This window comes from Haemaphysalis longicornis, unplaced genomic scaffold (genome assembly GCF_048455015.1).
Source record: "Haemaphysalis longicornis isolate Haplotype H1 unplaced genomic scaffold, Haemaphysalis longicornis Haplotype H1 scaffold_10, whole genome shotgun sequence".
In the NCBI taxonomy this organism is placed as follows: domain Eukaryota; kingdom Metazoa; phylum Arthropoda; class Arachnida; order Ixodida; family Ixodidae; genus Haemaphysalis; species Haemaphysalis longicornis.
Window position 1 is genome coordinate 150,064,560 of NW_027526204.1, and position 12,049 is coordinate 150,076,608.

General features: G+C 45.0%; 2 protein-coding genes across 5 annotated transcripts in view; one reads left to right on the forward strand and one right to left on the reverse strand.

The window, feature by feature from the left end:
* LOC144159615 (uncharacterized) overlaps positions 1–12,049 on the reverse strand; it is a 164,646-nt gene that overhangs the window by 64,629 nt on the left and 87,968 nt on the right. The window lies entirely within an intron of this gene.
* The window catches only part of LOC144159620 (uncharacterized), a 28,840-nt gene that overhangs the window by 12,058 nt on the left and 4,733 nt on the right, over positions 1–12,049 (forward strand). The window lies entirely within an intron of this gene.

Sequence of the window (12,049 nt, forward strand, 5' to 3'; positions counted from 1 at the left end):
TTCCCACAAGCTGGTTGACTGGGACGTCTTCCGATAATCTCTTTGATGCCAACTTATCTGACCACTTTGATGATTTGGATGACTGGACTGCCAAACTCCTCGAGCAACGTGATGGTGCAACCAAAACTGTCCCTGAACAAGCTCACCTTGATGTGGTTAATTCTCGTCTCCCACTTATGGGAAGCTAAAGAGGGCCGTGCACGCCGACTCCAGAGGCAGAAACACAACCACCCTCTACGTCGTCGCCTGGCTAAGCTCAACCAGGACATTAGCAGGCATGCGACCAACTTGACAGGCATGCGACCAACTTGACCACCCAGCATTGGAATGCCCTTTGCGACCGCATGGAGGGCAACATGAATGTTCCACAGACCTGGAATATTCTCCACGGCCTGCTAAATCTAGAGAAAAAAAGAGAGCATACTAAGAATGAGATGGTCACCCTCGTCCACAAGTCATCAGGTTCCGAGCAGGAGCTTCTTCGACAGCATCTGGAGCTCTATATTCCGTCTGCTGCCTCCGTTCCTCCCCCGCATTACACCGGCGGCCCCAACGAGACCTTAGATCGCCCCATCACGGTTGCCGAAGTAAGGGCTTCTCTCACTCATGTCAACATTCGGTCAGCCCCGGGTCCTGACGGTATCACCAACAAGCTTCTACAGAATTCACCTCACTGGAGCCGCAGAACAGGCGCTCACAGACTACATAAACACAGTGTGGACGTCGGGCTGTCTGCCCGCCTCCTGGAAAACAGCAAAGATCTCACTTATTCCCAAACCAGGCAAGGAAATGGCTATAACAAATCTCAGACCCATTTCCCTAACCTCTTGTCTGGGCAGGTTACTCAAACACATCATCCTGGCCCGTCTTCAAGCCTATATGGATGATCAGGGTCTGTTCCCTCTCACCATGCTGGGCTTTCGTCCTAAACTCTCCGCCCAGGACGTTATGCTGCAGCTTCACCATCAAATTTTGGATAACCCCCTTATCTCCTGGCAAGACACTAAAGTCATCATGGGCATCGATTTGACCAAGGCATTTGATAATACCACTTATCAAAGCATACTGACCGGGCTTAACCAACTTCGCGTGGGACCCCGCACCTACCAGTACATTGCCAACTTTCTTACTGGTCGAACAGCATCTTTCTTCGTCCAAGGCCTTGGATCGGATGCCATGCCCTTGGGCAGTAAAGGCACACCTCAGGGGTCAGGCATTTCACCTTTTCTGTTCAATGTGGCTATGCTCCAGCTCCCTCCCCTCTTGGAACGCATCCCGGGCCTGCACCATAGCATCTACGTGGATGACATCCCCGTTTGGACAGCTGGGGGCAGCGATGGTGACATTCAAGACCGCCTTCAACAAGCTGCCAACATCATCGCCACTTACGCCCACGAACGGGGACTCAGCTGCTCATCACAAAAGTCGGAGCTCTTCTATCACTCGAAGCGTCGCCATCGTGATGCCTGTGCCCCTGATATTCAGGTCACGCTACAAGGCAACCTCATTCCGCACGTGCCCTCCATTCGCATTCTCGGACTTCGAATTCAAGAAAATGGGGGCAAGAAAATGGGGCTAACACTGAAACTAACCGCACCCTTGAAAACGCAGCAGACCAGATTGGTAGACTTATCGCCCGCGAAGCCAACTGCAACAATGGCTTCAAAGAAGCTAACCTTCTTCGCTTGGTACAAGCATTCATTACCAGCCGCATCACATACGCCACCCCCTTTCTGAAGTTTACCCAGACTGAAATTGGACGCCTCCAATGCATCATGCATCATCCGCAAGGCAGTCAAGCTGGCCATGGGTGTCCCCCATCACACCTCTACTGAGAAGCTTCTCAACACCGGGACATACAACACCTTTAGGAGCTTGTTGAAGCACAGCGTGTTGGCCAACTCCACCGCCTGGCCTCTACACCAACGGGTTGCTCCATCTTAACAAAATTGGGCATCTCCTTTGCTACGCAGCACGAAGATAAGGTCAGCTTGAACGACTCTCTCCGGTCCCACTACAGTGTGGCCCCCATCCCGCGGAACATGAATACTGCCTTCCATTAAGAACACCGCCTTGCCCGGGCCAAGGCCTTACACAAGGCCCATGCTTTGCACCCCATTACCCTCTACGTCGATGCAGCGGAATATCCCGACCGTGCAGCCTGCGTCGCCGTAGTCATCAACTCCCGAGGAGACTATTGCTTCGTGCTCGGTCTCCACGCCTCACCCTGAAGTTGGTGAAGAAGTTGCCATTGCCCTGGCCCTTACAGCTACCCCGGCCACTGCAATAATCTTCGACTCACAGACGGCTCTTCGGAACTTTGCGACGGGCCGTGTATCCCCCATCAACGCACGCATCCTGCAGACAGCACCGACTCCGCCTGCACATTGCCCACGCCTGATATGTACACTGGCCCATTCGTCCCTTCCGGGTAACGAGCTGGCTAACGAGGTAGCCCGAGATTTCTGCTGCCAGAATGCCTCGGATGCTGCCTCTCCACCTCGAGCAGGAGGAGGGATCGCTTGGTTAGGTATCGGGAAATCACGCAGCACTAACGCCTTAGTTGGACGTGCTTCCCCGGCCCCGCTCCCACCTTAAATCGTAGGCAGTCTGTCCAGTGGCGTCGGCTGCAAACTAACACCTTCCCACATGCCGCATTGTGCCACCTCCACTTCCCCACGCGATACTGCCACACGTGCACATGGTGCGGCGCGCCTTCCGCTTCCCTCCACCACATAATGGACGCGTGCCCCTTCGAACCCCCTCTCCATCCATGCTACTCTGTCCCTGCCCCATACCACTCTAGAGCAATGGGAGGCTACGTGTATGCTGCTCAGCTCCTACCCTCAAGTGCAAGAGTGTAATCCAGCTGGCCGAACTCGCCGCCAGGGCCCACGGGCTCCTGGCCATCGACTAGGGGACTGTAGTGTGTTGGTGCTCCCAACTGGCGCCTCTTAACATCTTTAGATGAATAAAGTTTTCACCACCACCACCTGACCACAACCCCCGCCAAATCGGCCTAAATGCACCCAACCATGCTGGCTACGCTGCCTTTTTGGCCTCAAAACGTCATCAACTTTGGTGTGAAAAATCGAGGGGCTTTGGCCATGCTGGCAACGCTAACAACGTTTTGTTTTGCCCATGTTTCATCTCTCTGTGCTTCTGCGGCACCGTTTCAACTGAACGGACGGACGGCCTGTACGCTGTCGTGGTGTGAAATGGCAGCTTTTATTCCAGCTGACGTTCCTAGGGTGCTACCGAGCCTCACAACAGTCTGCGCCTCAGCTTGACACATCCATCTTCGACGACGCAAAGGCGGAGACTTGGCAAGCTCTTATTTTGTGGCCATCTACGTCGGTGGTAGCGACAAGCTCGTGAGGAGGTAAGTGTTTAGACACGTCATATTGTGCTATTTATACCCAGAAGAAAACACACAAGGTGCTGTAGGCTTCAGGGTTCGTGGTAGAAGTGCAGGCTAATTTTTGAGTGGATAATCTGCATGCCATTTTTTGCGAAAGCACACCCAAAAGCACACACTACAGCGTCGTGATATATACTTTTTAGGCCTCACAGGGCTTGAATGGCAGTGCCTGGCAGAGTGGACAAACATGCTAAATAAATAAAGCTAATATAACAGAAATTTGTAGCTAACTCGCAGACAAACAACACTGTTTACTGGACAGGCAATGAGGTAAACATGCCCAGAATACTGAAAGCACTTATACAATACAATGCCTTAATGCTTTCCTTCGTTTATAATTAGTTTGAAAAGAGAGGTAGTTTGGAGGAAGTTGATTGAAAGCATGTGGCACATAATAAATTCGACTTCTTTTCCCATATCTCGTGGCACATCTAGGTAGCAGATACGGTTCTTTAGGGCGGAGGCAGCGCGCTGCATTGTACGGCGTTTTAAAACTACAACTCCAGTAATGCTTTGATACAATGGTTTGTAGCAATAGCGAGTCGAAATTTGGCATAGTTAACATGGCAAATATGTTAACATTCGTGGCAAGGCCCAGGTCGTACGCCACATTACGCAGTAGTGAACGCAAAATAGAATCAATCCTATTGTCACGTGGCCAAAGACGATGCAGTTGTCTTCAAAGAAAACAAGTTTATTGGAGCGAACTTGCGCTCCCCTAATAGCTCAAAAGAATACAGAGTGGCGAAGCAGCGGTCAACAAATTGACTTGCGCAGGCGAGGATCGTCAAAAGGAATGCCGCGACGTCTGCTCTGCAGGCTTTTATCTTTCGGCGCAAGTGTTTCTGGAACCGTCGATTTACATCCAGAACATTGTAGATCAGAGATTATTCTGGGCTAGTGACGTTAAAATGAAACAGTCTGCTTATCTGAACGAGATAGCCCTTGCGGCATAAAAAATAAAGAATGCAAAACGCGCTTCGCTTGGGACACAGAGCCGGGTGTGCCTGGGCAGTAAAAACAAAGAATAACTAAATAACCCCTTACGTGGTTCGCGGCACTATTTTTCCATCTGGCACAAAACCCATAAACCGTGACACCATAATGAAGCACACTATACGCCAAAGCATGAACAACAGTTTTTCATACTGAAATCGGCATGAAATATCTGGTATTATACAGCAGGCATGACAAAGCTCGAAGCTTCCGGCAAACATAGGCGAGGAGCGTATTCCATGATAAATCACTATCAAAATGTACGCCAAGATATTTTACGGTGTGTGTACAATGTATTGAAGTGCAATAGCATGGGAAACAATCAGATGTGTGTAGAAGGAAAAAGTAAGCAGGATTAATTTTCTTCAATGGACTGTGAAAACAAATAAGGTGAGTTTTCGAAGTGTTAACTGTGATCACATTAGCGACAAACCAATCCATGGCTTTCGTGGCAGTTGCTTGTAAAGGCGACATCGCATCAGAATAATTTGAAGCAACTGATAAAATTAGTGTCAGCTGCATACTGCAACAAGGGAAGGGCTATATGCAAGCAAAGATCATTGACGTAGATATTAAATAATAAAGGACTTAAAATAGAGCCTTGTTGAACACCCACTGTGATCGTGGTGAAATCACTATAGGTTCGACCTACCTTAACGCACTGCCGCCCGTCATGCAAATAATTTTCCGAGGACCGTGAAACCCCAGCAACGAAAGTTTGTTTAATAGCAGCTTATGACATACGCTGTCGAAGGCCTTACCTAGATCAAAAAGTAGCGCACATGCAACCTGATTGTGCTCAAAACTCGAATAGAGCATATCAGAGAATTCTTCAAGAATCACTTGCGTGCCCCTACCACAAATAAACCCATATTAGCTGGATGAAAGGGTGTCATTCACCTCCAGAAAGCTTGTCATGGTTCGCAACACATGGCTTTCCAACAGTTGGCCAATGCATGATAATACAGAAATGGGCCGATAATTTTCAATTTTGTTGCACGCGCTGGCTTTGAACAGTGGACGCACTACAGTGGTTTTCATATTAATGGGAATGACGCCACTGGCAATAGCAGCATTGAATAGGGTTAACAAAACGTGCTTAATGGTAGCAAAATTTCTGCTTCAGATCATTGATAGAAATATTGTCTATTCCCGGCGATTTGTTCGGTTTCAGGCTATAAAGAATTGTTCTGAATTTATCTTCTGTTAGAAGTGGAAGATAAACCGAATTAACGATACCTTTTGGAGGGAACATGACTGTGCATTTTGTCTTACGCTACCAGCAACTTGGGAAAAATACTTATCTGCAGAAGTTTGCCCGGGTGAGGAAAAGTGTGTGGATATGAAGTCATCATTATTAATCTGTTTACGGTTACCTCTCACACAGTTGAGCAACGACTACATTTTCCTGCTGTCTGAACGGGCGTCCGAAAATCTTTCTGAAGTGTTTCCGTTTAGCCAAGCGGATCATAGCATTTACTCGATTTATGGACTGCCTGAATTTAGATCTTAATTCTACACAGTTAAGGGCTCGTTCTGACTGCGCCCAAAGTATGTCTTTTTTCTTTTATTTCAGCCAGTATTTCATGAGTCCTCCAAATATTTCGCAAGTTACGTTGCCGGATAGTTACAACGCGTGTAGATAGTAGCTAAAACTGGTTCAACAGCGCAACAAAGTAAGCGCAAATTGTACAGGTGGGTGTGGTTAAAATAAAGTTTTGCCAATCATGTTGTTCGACTAGTTTATCCAAGACCTTTGGATCTACTGAGATCTGTATTCTAGCACTAGCAGTAGGTGGTGTAGCAGCCTCCTTTGTTAACGAAGTACAAAGTAATGATCGGCCAGTTTAGTCTCAACAATTGCCAACTTTACATTAAGACTGTCAACCTGGACGTTTATGTGGTCTATGCATGATGAGACTAAGCGACCAGAAAGCATTTCCTCGCGTGTTTTGCTTTGAATAGTATTTTATAGTTTATATTTAGACAAAGTATCAAAGCAATCACCTACAAGAGCGATGTTTGGGCGAAGGGTGTTAATGTTAATATCCCCAACCATACATATGTTGTCTTCACGAGCAATTAAGGGACGCTAGCGCACAATCAAGATCCTCTAAAAGCAAGCGACCGTTACAACAAAGTGGGCGGTAAACAGATTAAAACCAAAGATAACTCGGGAGTGCTCATGCGCAGGGCAACCACTTCAGCATTCAAAACGCAAAACTGCATTCCGATACCGACCAGTTATCTTTCATAAATACTGCCACGCCTCCTCCCCTGCCAATACGTCGCGTGTGACAGAACGACTGGAAACCGGGCATGTTATACTGCGGTGGAAAAAACGAAGGCACATCTATTTCCGCAAAGACGAAAACAAAAAAATGAACAATGTAGAGAGGTTAGAGCCGAAAAATGATCCCTGTGCTTGTGAACACTATGGATATTGACGTGTGCTAGTCGAAAAGATTGAGCGTTTTTAAAGGGACAGACAACCGATTTTTGTCGCGTATATGTTCTCTAGCTCATATGAAAGCCAGCGTTTTATATAGCCCGATAACCACATGCAATTTCTAAACAAACTGGCGGAAATAATTTTAATTTGGCAGCAAACTTCCTGAAATCGGAAGGGTGGCGGTTCGTAGTGTCGAAACTTGACACTACAATGTGTCCCTGTCACGTGACCTGCAAACCTAGCAGCTACTGTAACTGCTGAAACGTTTATTTACGTACTGAAAACCTTTTAACACAAGTATTTGTACAAGGTTAAATTGCATATGTATTTCTAAACATTATTCTGAAATTTTTAAAGACACGCCGCCTGCCGTCGCTGGGTGCTTCTCAGCATGCCTCTCAGTGTGGCTAACTGAGCCTCCATGCCCGGAATCAACGGCAGCGTTCAGTAAACAGACCCAGCGAAGGAGCTTTGACGATTCTGCCTGAGTCAGAGACGTTTGTTCTGCCAAAATATTTGATTTCAGTTTCCAAATACGCCAACGTCGCGCCCGGGGAAGCGTCGCGCCCAGGAAAAATAAAACTTCCCGCCTCCACAACGTGAAGCCAGATTCTACCTATCTTCTATCCCAACAGATGGCGCATTTGTGCAAAATAGACCGTTGCATTAAAAAAAACACATAAAGGAACAGGAAAGCCTGCGATTCAAATTTTTTTAGCTGGGAACAAGTTTTTAAATATCGTTTTTTATTTCGCATGCAGACAAAAGTATGTCGCCGAGCTACTCCATGTCATGGTTGCCAGCATTAGTTTTGGGAGGGACACATACGACTCGTAGATCAAAAAATTCGATTTAAAAAGTTCTAGGGCATTATCAGCAAAACTGTAACTCGTCAAGGTGCTTTAAGTGATGCCCTTTCATTTGGGATAGAGAATTTATACTCGACAAAAATCGGTTGTCTGTCCCTTTAACTGAAAAAATGCATGCGCTCCGGCAAAGGAAGAACACATGACAGCGTTGGCGTGCTCCATACTTAAACAATCCTTTCAAGATCCGATAGCCTTTCGATATGAAGAACTGGCGCTCCTTCCGATTTCCTCGCCAGCACTTTGCCATTCCTCGTCCACATGAACTTATAGTTGCGCTCTTTTGCCTTACTATTTACACCTATTTCCATTATTATAATTGGTGACCGCAAACTAGGTGCAATTTAAAAGTAGGAAATGATCTCCAGCACGACTGTAGTGATGGAAAATCCAGTCCTGCATGGCAGGGTAGCATCTGCCTAAAACCAGCTTCGAAAGGTGAATCCAGCATAGAAAACGAGCTCATCTTACTTCTTCGTTCGCGAGTTTTTGTAACACGTTTGGAACCATATTTATTTCATTCTAGTCACAATGCAGCAAGATGCCTTGATGTACAATTGACTCCTGGTACCACAATAATCTACGTTAGTCAAATGTCTTGGTGCATAACGTCCTCATGCTGTTCAGATGGACAGAAGAGTGAAATGATACATTTCTCATAACATATGATCAACACAATGAGGGAAATTTAGAAAAAGGTTGCATGAAGCCAAGCTGATCGTCCTAAGAACTCATAAGGCAGCAGGATGGTAAATAAAATAAAAATAAAAAACTTTATAGCAAATCACGGTACAAGCTACATCTGAAACAGAAATTACATAGGGACAGTGGCAGGACTATCGGACGACGGGAATGAAACAATGCCACAAAAATGCAGATCAAAAAGAAGAGAAAATGAGGAAAATAGCTGAGATACAATCTTAGACAGCACTATAGGAAATAATTAATACAGGCGGTGAATGAAAATCCGGTCCAAGTTCTATAAGGCACACGTATAAAAATAGGGACAAGCAACGAAAATGCTACACGACAAGACAGACCGCAAGCAAACGACATGTTGAACTAAAGCGATCCTTTAAGCCACACATGAAATGACATCAATCAGTGAAAGTAGGGTTGTTCAAGATATAAGGCAAAGCATTCGTGTACAGTCATTTGTTCTTGGTTAGCAGTATTAGCCAATATTCAAGTCCTTTTGTACAGATGCAATTTGTTGATTTAGTACAGCTATGGTATCTAAACGGTTTTGACCACTTTTCCTTATTTTAGTTTTGCTAGTGCTAATCAATAGTAGAATAAGCAACGAAGGTTGAGCACATGTAGCTGCCGAAATAACAGTTCAGTAGGGAAGCTGAACGGGGCACTACAGATTATGGGAATTATCTTTTTCTGTAAAAGACAGACACAAATTACTTATACTTAAGGCTAATGACATTTCACCAGCAATGCCACTTTAGGTGAAATGACTGGAAAATAAAGCTTTATGGGTTATTTTACTTTCAAAGAAGACATTTCAAACAGCACATCATTATCTCAGTTTCAGAAAGTTTCACAGCACGAGAGTTTATATAGTTATTAATGACAGGAACTCATCAAAAATCACAAACAGTGCTTAGATAGGGCTTAGAAATCAAATTTTCATTTTGAAATCAGAACAATCATCAGATATTGGATCTAGCAGCAAGCAACACATCTTCTGTGCCAGCTCCTAAACAAGGCTGCGTGCCTGCCCATGGGACAGAGTGGCATCGCTAAGCAAGATCCACCAGGGTACAATGGCAGAAAATTTTTAGTATCACATCAAAACAACGAGACCATATGCGGTACTCGCTCTTGTATGACACAGGACACAAGCAATTTGCTGTGGTGGGGGCACTTGTATGGTTGGCCATGAAACATACACAACAGCACCACTAAAGTTCTTTGACTTAGAGCATCCCACAACACTGCATTTTCTTTAAATGTCCCAAAATTTTTATATACCGTATTTACTGGCGTAATGAACCTCCCCCGCTTTTATTCTTCGAGAATTCACTTTTGTGTAACCTGGCATAAAAAAGTGCACTTTAGTGTTGACCCAATGCGTGTTTGCTACTGGAGGAAACAATAAGAGGAGCTTCGGGCGGTTAACAGGGATCGCTGTGCATTTTCTGGGCCTAGAGAAGAGAAGTTTCGCTGTCATTGTGGCTAACCGTTTTCTTTGAGGCAACTTTTATGACATATTATGAAGTCGGCTTTCTCCTGATATGCATTTTCTCATGCTGTAGAAGTGAATGTTTGTAAACAAAGCTCTTCAAACATGTGCTACACTCATAGGGCTTCTCGCCAGAGTGCAATCTTTCATGACGAACTAAGCTCCTCTTTGTAGTAAAGGTTTTCTGGCAAGTGCCACACACATAGGGCCTCTCTCCAGAGTGCTGTCTCTCATGGATAACCAGCTGAGTTCTAGATATAAAGCTCTTATGGCAGTTGCTACACTGGTAGGGCTTCTTGCCAGAGTGCAATATTTCATGCTTGCTCAGGTTCGATTTTTGAGAAAAAGTTTTTGGGCAGAAGCTACACATATATGGCCTTTCACCAGAGTGCACTCTTTCATGCATAACCAGGGAAAATTTTCCATTAAAGCTCTTCTGACAGACGCTACATACATAAGGCCTTTCGCCAGAGTGCAATCTTTCATGAACCACGAGGCTGGGTTTTGTATAAAAGCTTTTCTGACAGATGTTACACACGTAAGGCCTTTCGCCAGAGTGCACCCTTTCGTGAGTAACTAGGGAGCTCCTTTTAAAAAAGCTCTTCATACAGAAGCTACACATATGAGGCTTCTTGCCAGAGTGCCATATTTCATGAGTAACCAGTTGAGACCTTTGATTAAAGCGTTGCTGACAGATGCTACACACGTAGGGCTTTTCACCAGTGTGCACCCTTTCATGAGTAACTAGGCAGCTTCTTCGACGAAAGCTCTTATTACAGGTGCTACACACGTGTGCCCTCTTGGCGGTGTGCACTCTCACGTGTTTGTTGAACTTCCGTTTTTCACGGAACACTTTTTTGCAAATAGTGCAGATGTAGGGTGCCTCAGTGGCACACATTTCACCATCAGTGGCCTGGTGGTTACGTTGTTCACAAGACAGGCAGGAATACAGCTTCGCCCCAAACTGGATGTTCTCGCTGTCAGTTGAAAATGTCCTAGGTGGGCAAAATGAGACATCAGATTAGAAAAAATTAGCGAAATAATGCAAGAAAAGCTAAACGCCAGTTGCCTGACCTAACAAACCAGCTTTGCATCTAAATAATGTACAGTGTTAACTTGATTACTTCCACAGTACACAGGCAGAGAAGGTGTACGAAAACTGACTTAGAATTTATAACACAGATTAACACTCACTCACAAGATAAAAAAAACTTTGCGGTGGGTCCTACACACAAGTGACATTCCAAGTCCATTGACTAGTGTGTCATCAAGCTCTAATTAGCCACATAAAAGCATGCATGAGAAATGTATGCAATTTTTTTTAAATGAATAAAACCTTAAATAATGGATGACTAGAAAGACATCATTAGGACGTAGATAAAATTTCCTGTTTCACTCTTTCGCAAAGCATAGCAAAACTTCTCTGCAACTTATTGCAAGTCAAACATTAAATCTGCACATCTTTTGGGCAGCAAGGAGGACCAATGTATGCAGAAGGTCACCGAAGACAACTTCAGAACAAGCAGCATAATATCTCTTTTGCGAAACATTTAAGTGCAAACCTGTTAAGTGGGAGAAACCGAGGCTCTGGAACTTGTAGCACAAAATGCAGGCTCACAGAACAGTTCTGCTCGGTCAGTGTGATTCCACTGAATTCATACTTTTATACTTTCTCAGTTTGCAATAACATGCAAGCGGTCTTAATTGTGGCTGTAAATGTTGCCGGTATTGGCCTACTCAGCCTGGATATCGATAAAAGAAACGACGTGATATTGACATTTCAATTTAACTAAATATAGCCCACCAAAAATTGCATGTAAAACGCAGTTGCAGTGAAAAATTTTCAGTTGAAATTGAACACACATGGAAACAAGTCACGATAAATCTAAGATGTTCTTTACAAAGTGAGAATGCATGTGCATCACTTTAAGATGGTAAATGATATTATGGTGGGTATCTCGATGTCCGTGGGAATGAAGGCCCAGGCCCAATAAAGTGCCAATGCCTACTCTGCAAGCAATACAAGCAATGTGGAAACTTGAGGCTTTGTGGGGGCCTGTTCGCTCAGTGACCAACCCCTTGGTCTTTGTCCTAAGAAAAACCATGCACTTAGAAAAATG